The sequence below is a fragment of the Scyliorhinus canicula genome, chromosome 23 (genome assembly GCF_902713615.1).
Source record: "Scyliorhinus canicula chromosome 23, sScyCan1.1, whole genome shotgun sequence".
In the NCBI taxonomy this organism is placed as follows: domain Eukaryota; kingdom Metazoa; phylum Chordata; class Chondrichthyes; order Carcharhiniformes; family Scyliorhinidae; genus Scyliorhinus; species Scyliorhinus canicula.
The window spans coordinates 16,260,098-16,277,941 of record NC_052168.1 but is presented as its reverse complement, the minus strand read 5'-3'; the positions used below and the strand labels follow the sequence as shown (position 1 = coordinate 16,277,941).

At 48.0% G+C, this 17,844-nt stretch overlaps 1 protein-coding gene across 1 annotated transcript in view; it reads right to left on the bottom strand.

Annotated features, from left to right (window-relative positions):
* LOC119956525 (glutamate receptor ionotropic, NMDA 2B-like) overlaps positions 1 to 17,844 on the bottom strand; it is a 579,238-nt gene that overhangs the window by 398,590 nt on the left and 162,804 nt on the right. The gene's annotated exons all lie outside the window — the stretch shown is intronic.

The window sequence follows — 17,844 nt, the reverse complement described above, 5'->3', positions numbered from 1 at the left end:
AGTACAGTATTGAGTACAGGGCAGGGAAGGACACTGTCAGTGTATCAGTACAGTATTGTGTACAGGGCAGGGAAGGACATTGTGAGTGTATCAGTACAGTATTGTGTACAGGGCAGGGAAGGACAGTGTCAGTGTATCAGTACAGTATTGTGTACAGGGCAGGGAAGGACATTGTCAGTGTATCAGTACAGTATTGTATACAGAGCAGGGAAGGACAGTGTCAGTGTATCAGTACAGTACTGTGTACAGTGCAGGAAAGGACATTGTCAGCGTATCAGTACAGTATTGTGTACAGGGCAGCGAAGGACATTGTCAGCGTCTCAATACAGTATTGTGTACAGAGCAGGGAAGGATATTATCAGTGTATCAGCACAGCATTGTGTACAGGACAGGGAAGAACATTGTCAGCGTATCAGTACAGGATTGTGTACAGGGCAAGGAAGGACATTGTCAGTGTATCAGTACAGCATTGTGTACAGGGCAGGGAAGGGCATTGTACGTGTATCAGTACAGTATTGAGTACAGGGCAGGGAATGACATTGTCATGTGTATCAGTACAGGATTGTTTACAGGGCAGGGAAGGACATTGTCAGTGTATCAGTACAGTATTGTGTACAGGACAGGGAAGGGCATTGTCAGTGTATCAGTACAGTATTGAGTACAGGGCAGGGAATGACATTGTCATGTGTATCAGTACAGGATTGTTTACAGGGCAGGGAAGGACATTGTCAGTGTATCAGTACAGTATTGTGTACAGGGCAGGGAAGGACATTGTCAGCGTATCAGTACAGTATTGTGGACAGGGCAGGGAAGGACATTGTCAGTGTATCAGTACAGGATTGTGTACAGGGCAGGGAAGGGCATTGTCAGTGTATCAGTACAGGATTGTGTACAGGGCAGGGAATGAGATTGTCAGCGTTTCAGGACAGTATTGAGTACAGGGCAAGTAAAGACATTGTCAGCGTATGAAGACAGTATTGAGTACAGGGCAGGGAAGGACATTGTCAGTGTATCAGTACAGAATTGGGTACAGTGCAGGGAAGGACATCGTCAGCGCATCAGTACAGTATTGAGTACAGGGCAGGGAAGGACATTGTCAGTGTATCAGTACAGTATTGTGTACGGGGTAGGGAAGGAAATTGTCAGTGTATCAGTACAGGATTGTGTACAGGGCAGGGAAGGACATTGTCAGTTTCTCAGTACCGAATTGAGTAGAGGACAGGGAAGGACATTGTCAGTGTATCAGTACTGTATTGTGTACAGGGCAGGAAAGACATTGTCAGCATATCAATACAGTATTGTGAACAGGGCAGGAAAGACATTGTCATCGTATCAGTACAGTGTTGTGGACAGGACAGGGAAGGACATTGTCAGTGTATCAGTACAGGATTATGTACAGGACAGGGAAGGACATTGTCAGCGTATCAGTACAGTATTGTGTACAGGGCAGGAAAGGACATTGTCAGTGTATCAGTACAGTTTTGGTACAGGGCAGGGAAGGACATTGTCAGTTTCTCAGTACAGTATTGTGTACAGGGCAGGGAAGGACACTGTTAGCATATCGGTACAGTATTGTGTACAGGACAGGGAAGGACACTGTCAGTGTATCAGTACAATATTGTGTACAGGGCAGGGAAGGACATTGTCAGTATATCAGTACAGTATTGTGTACAGAGCAGGGAAGGACTTTGTCAGTGTATCAGTACAGTATTGTGTACAGGGCAGGGAAAGACATTGTCAGTATATCAGTACAGTATTGTCTACAGTGCAGGGAAGGTCATTGTCAGTGTATCAGTACAGTATTGAGTACAGGACAGGGAAGGACATTGTCAGTGTATCAGTACAGTATTGTGTACAGAGCCGTGAAGGACAGTGTCAGTGTATCAGTACAGTATTGTGTACTGAGCAGGGAAGGACATTGTCAGTGTATCAGTACAGTATTGTGTACGGGGTAGGGAAGGAAATTGTCAGTGTATCAGTACAGGATTGTGTACAGGGCAGGGAAGGACATTGTCAGTGTATCAGTACAGGATTGTGTACAGGGCAGGGAAGGACATTGTCAGCCTATCAGTACAGAATTGAGTACAGGACAGGGAAGGACATTGTCAGTGTATCAGTACAGTATTGTGTACAGGGCAGGAAAGACATTGTCAACGTATCAGTACAGTATTGTGTACAGGGCAGGAAAGGACATTGTCAGTGTATCAGTACAGTGTTGTGGACAGGACAGGGAATGAGATTGTCAGTGTATCAGTACAGGATTGTGTACAGGACAGGGAAGGACATTGTCAGCGTATCAGTACAGTATTGTGTACAGGGCAGGGAGGGACATTGTCAGTGTATCAGTACAGTATTGTGTACAGGGCAGGGAAGGACATTGTCAGTATATCAGTACAGTATTGTGTACAGAGCAGGGAAGGACTTTGTCAGTGTATCAGTACAGTATTGTGTACAGGGCAAGGAAGGACATTGTCAGTTTCTCAGTACAATATTGTGTACAGGGCAGGGAAGGACATTGTCAGTATATCAGTACAGTATTGTGTACAGAGCAGGGAAGGACTTTGTCAGTGTATCAGTACAGTATTGTGTACAGGGCAGGGAAGGACATTGTCTGTATATCAGTACAGTATTGTGTACAGTGCAGGGAAGGACATTGTCAGTATATCAGTACAGTATTGTGTACAGAGCAGGGAAGGACATTGTCAGTGTATCAGTACAGTATTGAGTACAGGACAGGGAAGGACATTGTCAGTGTATCAGTACAGTATTGTGTACAGGGCAGGGAAGGACATTGTAAGTGTACCAGTACAGTATTGTGTACAGGGCAGGGAAGGGCATTGTCAGTGTATCAGTACAGTATTTAGTACAGGGCAGGGAATGACATTGTCATGTGTATCAGTACAATAGTGTGTACAGGGCAGGGAAGGGCATTGTCAGCGTATCAGCACAGTATTGTGTACAGGGCAGGAAAGGACAGTGTCAGTGTATCAGTACAGGATTATGTACAGGGCAGGGAAGGACATTGTCAGTGTATCAGCACAGCATTGTGTACAGGGCAGGGAAGGTCATTGTCAGTGTATCAGTACGGTATTGTGTACAGGGCAGGGAAGGATATTGTCAGCATATCAGTACATTATTGTGTACAGGGCAGGGAAGGACATTGTCAGTGTATCAGTACAGTATTGAGTACAGGGCAGGGAATGACATTGTCATGTGTATCAGTACAGTATTGTGTACAGGGCAGGGAAGGGCATTGTCAGTGTATCAGTACAGGATTGTTTACAGGACAGGGAAGGACATTGTCAGTGTATCAGTACAGTATTGTGTACAGGGCAGGGATGGACATTGTCAGCGTATCAGTACAGTATTGTGGACAGGGCAGGGAAGGACATTGTCAGTGTATCAGTACAGGATTGTGTACAGGGCAGGGAAGGGCATTGTCAGTGTATCAGTACAGTATTGTGTACGGGGTTGGGAAGGAAATTGTCAGTGTATCAGTACAGGATTGTGTACAGGGCAGGGAAGGACATTGTCAGCCTATCAGTACAGAATTGAGTACAGGACAGGGAAGGACATTGTCAGTGTATCAGTACTGTATTGTGTACAGGGCAGGAAAGACATTGTCAGCGTATCAGTACAGTATTGTGTACAGGGCAGGAAAGACATTGTCAGCGTATCAGTACAGTGTTGTGGACAGGACAGGGAATGACATTGTCAGTGTATCAGTACAGGATTGTGTACAGGACAGGGAAGGACATTGTCAGCGTATCAGTACAGTATTGTGTACAGGGCAGGGAAGGACATTGTCAGTGTATCAGTACAGTATTGTGTACAGGGCAAGGAAGGACATTGTCAGTATCTCAGTACAATATTGTGTACAGGGCAGGGAAGGACATTGTCAGTAAATCAGTACAGTATTGTGTACAGAGCAGGGAAGTACTTTGTCAGTGTATCAGTACAGTATTGTGTACAGAGCAGGGAAGGACTTTGTCAGTGTATCAGTACAGTATTGTGTACAGGGCAGGGAAGGACATTGTCTGTATATCAGTACAGTATTGTGTACAGTGCAGGGAAGGACATTGTCAGTGTATCAGTACAGTATTGAGTACAGGACAGGGAAGGACATTGTCAGTGTATCAGTACAGTATTGTGTACAGAGCCGTGAAGGACAGTGTCAGACATCAGTACAGTATTGTGTACAGAGCAGGGAAGGAGATTGTCAGCGTATCAGTACAGTATTGTGTACAGGGCAGGGAAGGACATTGTCAGTGTATCAGTACAGTATTGTGTACAGGGCAGGGAAGGACATTGTCAGTTTATCAGTACAGTATTGTGTACAGGGCAGGGAAGGACATTGTCAGTGTATCAGTACAGTACTGTGTACAGGGCAGGGAAGGACATTGTCAGTTTCTCAGTACAGTATTGTGTACAGGGCAGGGAAGGACATTGTCAGTGTATCAGTACAGTATTGTGTACAGGGCAGGGAAGGACATTGTCAGTTTCTCAGTACAGTATTGTGTACAGGGAAGGGAAGGACACTGTTAGCGTATCGGTACAGTATTGTGTACAGATCAGGGAAGGACACTGTCAATGTATCAGTACAATATTGTGTACAGGGTAGGGAAGGACATTGTCAGGGTATCAGGACAGTATTGTGTACAGGGCAAGGAAAGACATTGTCAGTGTATCAGTACAGAATTGGGTGCAGTGCAGGGGAGGACATCGTCAGCGCATCAGTACAGTATTGAGTACAGGGCAGGGAAGGACATTGTCAGTGTATCAGTACAGTATTGTGTACAGGGCAGGGATGGACATTGTCAGTGTATCAGTACAGTATTGTGTACAGGGCAGGAAAGACATTGTCAGCGTATCAGTACAGTCTTGTGGACAGGACAGGGAAGGACATTGTCAGTGTATCAGTACAGTACTGTGTACAGATCAGGGAAGGACACTGTCAATGTATCAGTACAATATTGTGTACAGGGTAGGGAAGGACATTGTCAGTATATCAGTACAGTATTGTGTACAGGGCAGGGAATGACATTGTCAGTGTATCAGGACAGTATTGAGTACAGGGCAGGGAAGGATATTGTCAGCGTATCAGTACAGAATTGGGTACAGTGCAGGGAAGGACATCGTCAGCGCATCAGTACAGTATTGAGTACAGGGCAGGGAAGGACATTGTCAGTGTATCAGTACAGTATTGTGTACAGGGCAAGGAAGGACATTGTCAGTGTATCAGTACAGGATTGTGTACAGGGCAGGGAAGGACATTGTCCGTGTATATGTACAGTATTGAATACAGGGCAGGGAAGGACATTGTCAGTGTATCAGTACAGTATTGTGTACAGGGCAGGGAAGGACATTGTCAGTGTATCAGTACAGTATTGTGTACAGGGCAGGGAAGGACAGTGTCAGTGTATCAGTACAGTATTGTGTACAGGGCAGGGAAGGACATTGTCAGCGTATCAGTATTGTTTACAGGGCAGGGAAGGACATTGTCAGCGTATCAGCACAGTATTGTGTACAGGGCAGGGAAGGACATTGTCAGTGTATCAGTACAGTATTGTGTACAGAGCAGGGAAGGACATTGTCAGTGTATCAGTACAGTATTGTGTACAAGGCAGGAAAGGACATTGTCAGTGTATCAGTACAGTATTGTGTACAGGGCAGGGAAGGACATTGTCAGTGTATCAGTACAGTATTGTGTACAGGGCAGGGAAGGACATTGTCAGTGTATCAGTACAGTATTGTGTACAGGGCAGGGAAGGACATTGTCAGTGTATCAGTACAGTATTGTGTACAGAGCCGTGAAGGACATTGTCAGTGTATCAGTACAGTACTGTGTACAGGGCAGGAATGGACAGTGTCAGTGTATCAGTACAGTATTGTGTACAGGGCAGGGAAGGACATTGTCAGCGTATCAGTACAACATCGTGTGCAGGTCAGGGAAGGACATTGTCAGTGTATCAGTACAGTATTGTGTACAGGGCAGGAATGGACAGTGTCAGTGTATCAGTACAGTATTGTGTACAGGGCAGGGAAGGACATTGTCAGCGTATCAGTACAGTATTGTGTGCAGAGCAGGGAAGGACATTGTCAGTGTATCAGTACAGTACTGTGTACAGGGCAGGGAAGGACATTGTCAGTGTATCAGTACAGTATTGTGTACAGGGCAGGAAAGGACAGTGTCAGTGTATCAGTACAGTATTGTGTACAGGGCAGGGAAGGACATTGTCAGTGTACCAGTACAGTATTGTGTACAGGGCAGGGAAGGACATTGTCAGTGTATCTGTACAGTATTGTGTACAGGGCAGTGAAGGACATTGTCAGTGTATCAGTACAGTATTGTGTACAGGGCAGGGAAGGACATTGTCAGTGTATCAGTACAGTATTGTGTACAGGGCAGGGAAGGACATTGTCAGTGTATCAGTGCAGGATTGTGTACAGGGCCGTGAAGGACATTGTCAGTGTATCAGTACAGTATTGTGTACAGGACAGGGAAGGATATTGTCAGTGTATCAGTGCAGGATTGTGTACAGGGCAGGGAAGGACACTGTCAGTGTATCAGTACAGTATTGTGTACAGGGCAGGGAAGGACATTGTCAGTGTATCAGTGCAGGATTGTGTACAGGGCAGGGAAGGACACTGTCAGTGTATCAGTACAGGATTGTGTACAGGGCAGGGGAGAACATTGTCAGCGTATCAGTAGAGGATTGTGTACAGGGCAGGGAAGGACATGGTCAGCGTATCAGTACAGTATTGTGTACAGGGCAGGGAAGGACATTGTCAGTTATCAGTAGAGGATTGTGTACAGGGCAGGGAAGGACATGGTCAGCGTATCAGTACAGTATTGTGTACAGGGCAGGGAAGGACATTGTCAGTGTATCAGTACAGGATTTTGTACAGGGCAGGGAAGGGCATTGTCGGCGTTTCAGTACAGTATTGAGGACAGGGCAGCGAAGGGCATTTCATAGAATTTGCAGTGCAGAAGGAGGCCATATGGCCCATCAAGTCTGCACCGGCTCTTGGAAAGAGCACCCTAACCAAGCCCACACCTCCATCTGTCCCCCTAAGCCAATAACCCCACCTAAGACTAAGGGCAATTTGGACACTAAGGGCAATTTAGCATGACCAATCCACCCTAACCCGCACATCTTTGGTCTGTGGGAGGAAACCGGAGCACCCGGAGGAAACACGGGGAGAACGTGCAGACTCTGCACACTCAGCGACCCAAGCCAGGAATCGTACCTGGAACCCTGGAGCTGTGAAGCAATTGTGCTAACCACTATGGTACCATGCTGCCCTTTTCAGGTGAACTAAGTCAAGAATCAGTAGAGGTAACGGAGTCACCAGTGGTACTGAGCCGATCATAGCGTAGTCGCAAAGCTCCTGATACACCGATATATAATTAAGGCATTAATTCTATTGTATTTCTCTCTTTAAGGGGGATCAAAATATACGTGGGGACAAAAGTGTTGTTATTATTGATCTCCTTATTTAAATCCATTGCTGATATGACTAGTAAGTGCTGTGACACCATTAGTTGTTGTTGTTACCTGTGTATATTATTTAACTGCCGTTAGTTTAATTCTGTTACTCTTATTTCAATGCTTGCTGTGTTTTAAGCGTTGTTATTCATATATATTCAAGAGTAACCTTAACTTTAAGATTAACGCATTTTGTCTACCTTTTTGTGGTCAAGTTACCACTTTTATTATTGATGTCATTGTTATATTTCTTGGTCATTTAATTTTGTAATCGCTCTTTGCCATTCCACTTCTTCAAAATTAATTTAAAATCATTTTGTCTTGTCCTTAGTGTCTGTCCTTTTTCTTTAGTCTCATTTTCGCCCTTTCCCTTTATCCCTCCATCACTGCTTCATCTATTTTTGTCTTCTCATGATGTATACTTCCCCCCGAACTCGATCTATAAACATCTGAACCATTCCTCTCACTGTTCAAACTCTTTCTGTTGCTCCAAATTTTTCCACATTTTCTTTCTACATTTCATTCTCATACCCTCAAAATTAGCTTCCCGCCCTCCCATTTATCACATCTATCTTTGTTTTATTTGTGTCCTTTTTCAAATCATGATCTTAAACCTTTGTTATGTTGTGATTACTATTGCCGAGACGCTCCCCATTCTTACTTCTCTTATTTGCTCTGGTTCATTCCTCATTACTGGATCCAATTGTGATTCCTCACTGATTGGTCTTCTTACATATTGGGGACAAAGCAGTCCTGTAAAAATTCCATTCCCCTTTCTCCTGACACTACAACATCTTGCCAGTTGGTCATGGTGGCACTGTGGTTAGCACTGCTGCCTCACAGCGCCAGGAACCTCGGTTCGATTCCAACCTTGGGTGACTGTCTGTGTGGAGCTTGCACATTCTCCTTGGGTCTGTGTCGGTTTCCTCCAGGTGCTCCGGTTTCCTCCCACAGTCCAAAGATGTGCAGGTTAGGTGGATCGTCCATTTTAAAATTGCCCCTTAAGTGTCTCCAAAGGTTTGTGGAGTTACAGGAATAGGGCGGCTGGAGTGGGTCTCGCTCGGGTGCTGTAGCAGAGGATCAGTGCAGACAGTAGCATTGTGGATAGCACAATTGCTTCACAGCTCCAGGGTCCCAAGTTCGATTCTGGCTTGGGTCACTGTCTGTGCGGAGTCTGCACATCCTCCCCGTGTGTGCGTAGGTATCCTCCGGGTACTCCGGCTTCCTCACACAGTCCAAAGATGTGCAGGTTAGGTGGATTGGCCGTGATAAATTGCCCTTAGTGTCCAAAATTTCCCTTAGTGTTGGGTTGGGTTATGGGGATGGGGTGAAGGTGTTGACCTTGGGTAGGGTGCTCTTTCCAGGAGCCAGTGCAGACACGATGGGCCGAATGGCCTCCTGCACTGTAAATTCTATGATAATTAATGGGCCGAATGGCCTCCTTCTACGCTGTAGGAATTCTACGATTTGGAGGAGGCTAAAATCTCCCACGATTATTGTCTTTTGTCTGTATTAATTTCATAGATTTGTTTACGTATTTCTATCTCCACTTACCTTCCACCAGTGAGTGACCTCTTGCAAAATCAATCCTTTCTTTTCCACTGTTTCAGTCCATATGTTAACCTGGTGTTGGAAGACTTCTTACTCAGTCCATGTGGATTCTGTTTCCAATTTAACGTTAACTATGTCTCTTTTCTTCTACCACCATTTTGTTTTCACTAATTGGTGCAAATACCCCACCTCCCCTATCTTTTCTCATAGAATCATAGAATTTACAGAGCAGAAGGAGGCCATTCGGCCCATCGAGTCTGCACCGGCTCTTGGAAAGAGCACCCTACCCAAGGTCAACACCTCCACCCTATCCCCATAACCCAGTAACCCCACCCAACACTAAGGGCAATTTATCACGGCCAATCCACCTAACCTGCACACCTTTGTGACTGTGGGAGGAAACCGGAGCACCCGGAGGAAACCCACGCACACACGGGGAGGATGTGCAGACTCTGCACAGACAGTGACCCAAGCCGGAATCGAACCTGGGACCCTGGAGCTGTGAAGCGATTGTGCTATCCACAATGCTACCGTGCTGCCCTCATGTTACATCTTACAATATCCAATTGCCTTCTTGATCTTTGTTCAACTACATACAGTGTCTATGGGTGGCCGGATTTCCCACTGCCCAGGAAGTCACTTTAGAAGCTCTGGCAGACTGCTCTGAGAGGCATTGATTGGCCATTGACAGGCCTATTGTGTTTCCCCTACCTGTGAAGTCAGACCTGCCGCCCCCGAGAGCCACAGGCCAATTTGATTGGCCAACATGGTAGGGTAGCACAGTGGTTAGCACAGTTGCTTCACAGCTCCAGGGTCCCTGGTTCGATTCCTGGCTTGGGTCACTGTCTGTGCGGAGTCTGCACGTTCTCCCCGGGTCTGCGTGGGTTTCCTCCGGGTGCTCCGGTTTCCTCCCACAGTCCAAAGATGTGCAGGTTAGGTGGATTGGGCATGCTAAATTGCCCTCAATGTCCAAAAAGGTTGGGTTGGGTGGGGTTACTGTGTTACGGGGATAGGGTGAAGGTATGGGCTTGGGTAGGGTGCTCTTTCCAAGGGCCGGTGCAGACTCGATGGGCCGAATGGCCTCCTTCTGCACTGTATAATTCTATGATGCTATGATTCTACAAACAACTTTCTGGTCCCAGCAACATCACCGGGGGCGGTGGCCACTGGGGGGGCTGCATGCAATCCCCGAAGAAGAGGCAGGAGCTGGGTGGCGGCTATGTTGGGGGTAGGTGGGGTAGGTTTTCAATGGCATCAACCATTGGAGGCCTTGCAGGAGGAGGGTGTGGGGATGAGGAACAATGTGCATAAGAGGGGGATGTGGAGGATTTAGAGTGAGGGGTGGTAGGGGCCGGGATGCACAGGCTGTTGGGGAAGAAGAGGGGGGTGTCCTCTGATTAGAAAAAGGGGTTTGTGATGGAGGAACACCACCCCATTAATTGACCACGTAACGGCATCATTTGGCCTCATTCTGTCATCGAATTTACAGTGCAGAAGGAGGCCATTCGACCCATCGAGTCTGCACCGGCTCTTGGAAAGAGCACCCTACCCAAGGTCAACACCTCCCCCTATCCCAATAACCCAGTAACCCCACCCAACACTAAGGGCAGTTTTGGACACTAAGGGCAATTTATCATGGCCAATCCACCTAACCTACACATCTTTGGACTGTGGGAGGAAACCGGAGCACCCGGAGGAAACCCACGCACACACGGGGAGGATGTGCAGACTCCGCACAGACAGTGACCCAAGCCGGAATCGAACCTGGGACCCTGGAGCTGTGAAGCCAATGTGCTAGCCACAATGCTACCGTGCTGCCCCTCATGAGGGTGGTTCTCCTGACCATGGAGGACGCAGGCAGATAGATACCTGAACAGGCGCCCATGGAGGTTGACAGATCTTCCCCATGCACAACCATCTGCTGCCGACTGTAACACTCTGTCTGCTGTTTCAATTATCCCCACCACATCTAGCAACTTACTGCAACTTATTGCTCCCAGTTCCCAGGTTTTGTTTCAGATGCTGTGCACATGTAGTTAAATTGGCTTCATTAATCATTCCTCTCACTTTATTTTTTGCAGTCATTTTATACTGGCGTTCCACAAATGAATCTGTTCACCGACCATTTGTTACATCTTCGTTCCTTCGCTTGGCCTTGCCTCGATTCCCCTACTTCCTTCACTTTCGATCATCAGGTTTGCATTATTTCCACCAGATCCTTCACCTGTCTAACTGTTCTCAAATCTCGCTGCAGTTTCAAATCCCGCTCTCAAGACGGAATCCCAGACTGACACCCCAGTGCAGCTCTAAACAAGGTACGCTGTCAGAGGTCATCACAATATCATATAAGGGTCGGATCTCTCCGGCCGTTGGGATTCTCCCTTCCCGCACCCCGCCAGCGGACGGGAACAAGCGGCTAGAGGATCGGAGAATCCCACCCTGTGTAACATCACATAGCGTTGAGAGGGTGGTGAATCTTTAGAATTCTGCAGCTTCAGGGTGCCAGGTTCGATTCCCGGCTTGGGTAACTGTCTGTGCGGAGTCTGAACGTTCTCCCCGTGTCTGCGTGGGTTTCCTCCGGGTGCTCCGGTTTCTTCCCACAAGTCCAAAGATGTGCAGGTTAGGCGGATTGGCCATGATAAATTGTCCTTAGCGTCCAGTAGGGTTAGGTGGAGTTACTGGGTTACGGGGATAGGGTGGAGGTGTGGGCTTAAGTAGGGTACACTTAGGCAACACGGTGGCGCAGTACTTAGCATTGTTGCCTACGGCACTGAGGACCCGGGTTCGAATTCCAGCCCTGGGTCACTGTCCGTGAGGAGTTTGCACATTCTCCCCGTGTCTGCGTGGGTTTCGCCCCCACAACCCAAAAGATGTGCAGGATAGGTGGATTGGCCACGCTAAATTGCCCCTTAATTGGTAAAAATAATTGGGTACGCTAAATTTATTTTAAAAAAGTAGGGTGCACTTTCCAAGGACCAGTGTAGACTCGATGGGCCAAATGGCCTCCTTCTGCACTGTAAATTCTAAAAAAATACAAAATACCCGTTCAAAGTCATTTCCTCATTTCCCATTATTAATTCCTCAATCCCACTCTCGAAGGGATCAACATTCACTGCTGCTACTATTTTCTTTTATTTATGTTTTTTGCTAGTTCTCTATCATACTCCAATCTCTCCCTCTCTATTTTTAAAAAATCATTCTTTGCAGATTTCTGAACAGTTTCCCAATCTTCTGGCCTATTACTAATCTTTGAAGCATTGTACATCTTTTCTTTTCAATTTGATACTATCCTTCCTCAGTTAGTCACAGGTGATCCCTTCTTATCATCGTCTTTTTTTCTCAATGGCAAATATCATTGTTTGGGGGAAAGAAATATCTCTTTAATTGTCTGCCATTGCTTATCTTACCATTTAACCTGTTTCCCATTCCGCTTTAGCCAACTTTGACTCTGTGCCCTCACAATTGCCCTTATTCAAGCTTGAGACACAACTTTCAGACTCAAATTTCTCACCCTCAATCCGAGGGTGGTTTATTAGGGGCTGGTTTAGCACAGTGGGCTAAATCGCTAGCTTGTAACACAGAACAAGGCCAGCAGCGCGGGTTCAATTCCTGTACTGGCCTCCCTGAACAGGTGCCGGAATGTGGCGACTAGGGGCTTTTCACAGCAACGTCATTTGAAGCCTACTTGTGACAATAAGTGATTATTATATTATTATTATTAAGGTGAAATTCCATCATGTTGTGATCACTCTTCCCTAGAGGATCATTTATTATGAAACCATTAATGCTGTCTCATTACCAGGTCTTAAACCTGGGTCACTTAAACCTCGGAACCACGAGGTCATGCTGCAGCTGTACATAACTCTGGTGCGGCCGCACCTGGAGTACTGCGTGCAGTTCTGGTCACCACATTATAGGAAGGATGTGGAAGCTTTGGAAAGGGTTCAGAGGAGATTTACTAGGATGTTGCCTGGTATGGAGGGAAGGTCTTACGAGGAAAGGCTCAGGGAATTGAGGTTGTTTTCATTAGAGAGGAGAAGGCTGAGAGGTGACTTAATAGAGACATATAAGATAGTCAGGGGGTTAGATAGGGTGGACAGTGAGAGTCTTTTTCCTCGGATGGTGATGACCAACACGAGGGGACATAGCTTTAAATTGAGGGGTGATAGATATAGGACAGATGTCAGAGGCAGTTTCTTTACTCAGAGAGTAGTAGGGGTGTGGAACGCCCTGCCTGCAACAGTAGTAGACTCGCCAACTTTAAGGGCATTTAAGTGGTCACTGGATAGACATATGGATGAAAATGGAATAGTGTAGGTCAGATAGGCTTCAGATGGTTTCACAGGTCGGCGCAACATCGAGGGCCGAAGAGCCCGTACTGCGCTGTAGTGTTCTATGTTCTATGTTCTAAACAGATTGGCCCCTGGTTGATCCCAGAATACATTGCTCTAAAAGCTGCCCCAAATATACTTTGCATTCAACCCCCAGGTCACCTTTATCAATTTGGTTTGTTCAATCTATATGAAAATTAAAATCTCTCATGATTATTTCAGTACATTTCTTACAAGCCCCCATTATTTATTGATTTAAATGATGTCCTCCAGTGTAGCTCGTGTCAGAGGTCCTCTCGACCATTCCACTAGTGATTTATTACCTTGTCTATCATTCAATTGAGATGTTAAAGTGAGGAGCCGATTGGCCCTCTCAAATGGATCCCATGGCATTATTTGAAAAAGAACAGAAAAATTCTCCAGCCAATATTTATCCCTCAACAATTCCTAAAACAGATTATTTGGTCATTGTCTAATTGCCGACTGTGGGAGTTTGCTGTGCGTAAATTGGCTCCCATGTTACCCATATTAAAACACAGTCTGCATTTCAGAGGTACTGCATGGTCCAAACCCGTGACCTGTATCAAATCATAGAGCGCCCACAGTGCAGAAGGAGCCCATTCGGCCCATCGAGTCTGCACCGACCCTCCGAAAGAGCACCCTTCCCAGATCCAGCCTATCCCCGAAACCTAACCTGCACATCTTTGGACACTAAGGGACAGTCTAGCATGGCCAATCCACCAAACCTTCCCATCTTTGGACCTTAGGAGGCAACCGGAGCACCCCGAGGAAAGACACTTGAAGAACATCCAAACTCCACAGAGACAGTCACCCAAGGCCGGAATTGAACCCGGGTCCCTGGTGCTGTGGGGCAAAAGTGCTATCCGCTGTGCCGCCGTGCTGCCCTTGAAGAAGTGCAGCAGGTGCGTGGGGTCACCACCACCGTCTGCACGTTCTCCTCCAAGCCACACACCGCCCTGACGTGGACGTATCAAAATCTTGAAATCTTGAAACTCTCTTCCTAACAGCACTGTACCTACACAGTGCCGATGTTCAAGAGGCAGCTCCGTATCACATTCTCAATGGCAATTAGGGGTGGGCAATAAATGCTGGTCGAGCCAGTTCTGCCCTTATCCCTTGAACGAATTCCACTTAAAAGCAAATTATTAACTGGAACTTCCTGAGTTTGTGAAAGGTGGTGTATAAATGAGTTTAAGAACTGTTTTCTTCTTCTGAGGTGGACATTTACAGGGCAAAGCTTCACACCAGTCTCCAGTTTTCACTCGGTGAAACACATCCATTCCCTGTTGACACCTATTTAAATGCGCTGGTTGCTGAACCCATCCCCAATATCCCTCCCATGCACAACCTTTCTGCAATTTGCATCCCGCGTCTACTGGAGGCCCTTCACCGAGCGACCCCTGCGGGATCTCAGCCAACTGGCCATTAGTTGTGTAAGAATGTGAGAATAACTGGCCAAAAGAATTGGCTGGGGCAGGGCTAGTAATCCAGGAAACACGAAGATAAAGGTTAAACCAAATTCATTTTAACTCAAAAGTACAGGTGCACCCGGGGAGGAGAACACCAAACCGGACCAACAGGGGGCCGATTTTGAGGCTATGTCCCCATGCCGGCCTGGGAATGGCAGAGAAAATGGCGTAAGACGGCAACCGATCCTCCGTTTGGCTGGGGGCTAGCATTCCGGCAGTTTAGAGCACCCAGCTCCAGCTGTCGATACGGACTAGACAATTGCCGGGTTCGTGGCCGCGCATGCGAATGGCGGAGGCCTGTAGCGGCCGCGAACGTGGCGCCTGTTGCTCGAGGACCCGGCCTGCAAGTTAGTTCCACCTCCTTGGCCGGCTGGCGCACCCCGGACCCCCCCACCCCCCACCCCCCCACCCCCACAGTGCCCCAAGCCCCTGGCAAGGACCGCCTGCACACAGTTTGTTCCTTATAATAAATATTTTGTTTACTTACGCCCATCCATCAATTATTTTAAAGAACCCATGTTCCCAGAGCGTCAGCCTGGGCTGGTTTAGCTCAGTGGGCTAGGCAGACGGTTTGTGATACAGAACAAGGCCAGCAGCGCGGGTTCAATTCCCGCACCAGCCGAAACTTCTGAATTCTCCCTCCGTGTACCCGAACAGGCGCCGGAATGTGGCGACGAGGGGATTTTCACAGTAACTTAATTGGAGTGTTAATGGAAGCCGACTTGTGACAATAAAGATTATTTATTCTGGGTTTTTTTTTAGGCCTCTGCGTCATTAGGCACGGGAACCAGATGGGTTTTTAACCACAACTGCACGGTCACCATGACGGGCACCAATTTGTGATTTATAAATTTACCGAATTTAAATTCCTGAACTGCCAGGGCCCAATTTGGTCTCAAACGAGCCAAACTTCACTCTGCCCTGCCGTTGATTCTCCCTCCACCTTAATACCAGGCCACTCCACCACCACCCCCCCCCCCCCCACCCCCGCCCGTCGCTGCTGAATCCTGTCAACTCCACCTCAGCCCTGCCACAATTCGTGGTGCTCAGACCAACCGAAGCCCAGGACTATCCCTTCACAGCCGGCCGTTGGGTAAGAATTCATTTCATTAATCTAAGGAGCCACAGCGTCGGTCACTTGGGGGGTAGGGAGGGAGAGGGTGGGTGGGGGGACAGTCGGGGCGGGGGGGGGGGTTTGTATCTTACACCGGGTCGGTCAGCAAGAACGCATTCAACTTAAAAGAAGCCAACATATGAGACTCCAAAGAAGGGACTCCAGAAAGGCCATTTGCAATGAACAACTTTTCAGAAATTGGCCAAATCTTGGTACCCAGCATTCCACAGAACCTTGAAATTAGAGTGAAAAAAAAACCCCCCAATAGTTTGCAAAGGTCATTAGATCACACAACGGGAATGTGTCGATCCACTGAAATGATTTGTCTCAACCATTTTTAATAAGGAGACGGGGAGCACAACACTGAGTTAAATGAAGAACTTTGATTTATTTAGAATAACGGTATATACACGTCCTGGTAGATCCCTACCGGGTCTCTCTATCTGGTTGGTGCCTTACTGGCCGACCTTTTATACATTGCTAAATGGAGTTCCCCCCCCCTCTCAGCGAGGGAGACCGTTCTCCGCGGGAAACACTGGAGGAGATCATCATGCCCACCCCGGAGGTCCCGAGCAGCGCCGGTCCTAGGGTTGCTGGCGCCCCGGGCAAGCTGAACTTCGGCGCCCTTCGGGGGGGGGGGGCCGGGGGGGCGGGGACGGCGGGGCCGCGGGGGGGGGCCGCGGGGGGGGGCCGCGGGGGGGCCGGGGGGGCGGGGCCGGGGGGGGGGGTGGGGGGGGGGGGGGCGGGGCCGGGCGGGGCCGGGGGGGGCGAAGAGGGGGGACGGGGCCGAGGGGGGGGCGGGGCCGAGGGGCGAGGGGAGAGACAGGTTCAAGGCTGAACCATTGAGTTAGGAGTATAAGGGGGGTGGGGGGGGGAGATGCGAGTTCACCAACTTATATATTAGTCATGATTCGAGGTAACAAAGGCACGGGTGAAGGTTTTGGCTACTAAAGGCCTGAGACAGGACTGGAGTCGGGTAATGGTTTAGAAGTGGAATCTCGAGACGCAGGGGAAAAGCACGAGCACTTGTGAAGTGAGATAAGGACAGTGCCGGGCAACCTGGGCCAGTGAGTGGGCCACATGAGTGACCCTCCTTCATCTCAGGCGGCCGCAAGATTGAAATTGGGCTGATTCGCTAACCATAAGACCATAAGACATAGGAGCAGAATTAGGCCACTCAGCCTATCATGTCAGCTCCGCCATTCAATCATGGCATTTCTCTCACCCCCATTCTCCTGCCTTTTCCCCATAACCCCGAATTCCCTGATTAATCAAGAACCGACCTATCTGTGTCTGATAGACACTCAGTGATTTGGCCGCCACAGCCTTCTGCGGAAAAGAGTTCCACACATTCACCACCCTCTGGCTGAAGAAATTCCTCCTCATCTCTGTTGTAAAGGATCGTCCCTTCAGTCTGAGGCTGTGCCCACGGATTCTAGTGTTTCCTACAAGTGACTCCATGAATGAGACTGAATACGTTTAATACACGCTTATTTCATAACGAGTTTTAGAAAATGCTTAATCATTTATATATTAATAGATTTGTCATCAACGTCAAGTGGTAAAAACAAAATAAATGTTTACACTTTGGACACGGAGGGAGCTCACGGTCGATGTTGTGAGCAATCAGCAGGCTCCTCACTTCACTCGGCCCTCGCTTTACGTGCGAATCACTTCAGCCATACCGGCAGGAAAAAAAACTGCCCGGACGGAAATCAGAGAATGTGGCGACCCTGCGGGTGGGCGACGGTCAACAAAATGTCCCATGGGCCAGACTCGGAACCCAGATTGGCCGCTTGTGACCCCCCACCACCCCGGCGGGGCGGGGGGGGGGGGGTGTCGGTTGTCCACCCTTGTGTTCGAGAGTG